The sequence below is a fragment of the Nannospalax galili genome, unplaced genomic scaffold, assembly GCF_000622305.1.
Source record: "Nannospalax galili isolate Female #2095 unplaced genomic scaffold, S.galili_v1.0 scaffold199, whole genome shotgun sequence".
In the NCBI taxonomy this organism is placed as follows: domain Eukaryota; kingdom Metazoa; phylum Chordata; class Mammalia; order Rodentia; family Spalacidae; genus Nannospalax; species Nannospalax galili.
Window position 1 is genome coordinate 147,343 of NW_008343559.1, and position 1,058 is coordinate 148,400.

Genomic DNA, 1,058 nt, shown 5'->3' on the forward strand with positions numbered 1-1,058 from the left:
AGCTTCTCACTATAGCCCCTCAGGGCTCCCAGGAACTCTCATTGAGTAGTGTGCTCAACTGTTATGTAACACTGCCTATCAGGATGACCTCCCAGATCCATCAGAATTATTCCACCCAGGTGGAGGCTGCAGCCAACTGCCTGGTCAACCTGCACCTGTGGGCCTCCTGCACCTACCTCTCCCTGGGCTACTGTTTTGATGGTGTAGCCCTGGAGGGCAGGGCGTGGGCTCCTTCTTCCGCGAATTGGCCAAGGAAAAGGGCAAGGACACAAGCAACTGCTCAAGTTGCAGAACCAGGGCCTCAGTCATATGTTCTTCCAAGATGTGCAGAAACCAGCTCAGGATGAGTGGGGTAAAACCCGGGAGACCATGGAAGCCGCCTTGGCCCTGGAGAAGAGCATGAAGCCAGGCCAGTCCCTCTTGGATCTTCATGCCCTGGGTTCTGCCCACACAGACCCCCCCATCTCTGTGACTTCCAGGAGAATCACTTCCTGGATGAGAAGGTGAAGGTGAAGGTGAAGCTCATCAAGAAGATGGGAGACCACCTAACCAACCTCCCCAGGCTGGCTGGGCTCAGCGGGCCACAGGCTGGCTTGCCTCAGCCATCACTGGGCGAGCATATGTTTGTGTGCCTCACCCTCAAGCAGGACTAGGTCTCCATGCCTTCCAGGGGGCTCCCGCCTCTGCCCTGCATCAGCTGGCCTCCAGACCTCTACCTGAACCTCTCCAGCCAGTAGGCAGCTTTGAAATGCCCCAGAGCCCCTCCTAAGCCTTGGACCACCTGAATACAAAGCTTTTTTGAAAAAAAAAAATGAAGAATAGATGTCTTACCTTGAATTGTTTCTGTCCATGCCAGCTATGGTTTTCTTCATTTTGGATGGTTTGGGAAACCAATCAGGAGCTCTTACAGGAGAAAAAACAATACATAAGCCAAACAGCAGTGAAAACCCCAGAAAACGCATGACTAGATGAGTGGCATTTAAATTCTGGTTTTATCCCAAAATGCTTTCTACACTTACATTTTGGAGCGGGGCTGCAGGGTTCATCAACGCTGGTGT

At 52.4% G+C, this 1,058-nt stretch overlaps 1 pseudogene; it reads left to right on the forward strand.

Annotated features, from left to right (window-relative positions):
• Nucleotides 1-653, forward strand: LOC103739381 (annotated as a pseudogene).
• The last annotated feature ends 405 nt before the right edge of the window (nucleotides 654-1,058 follow it).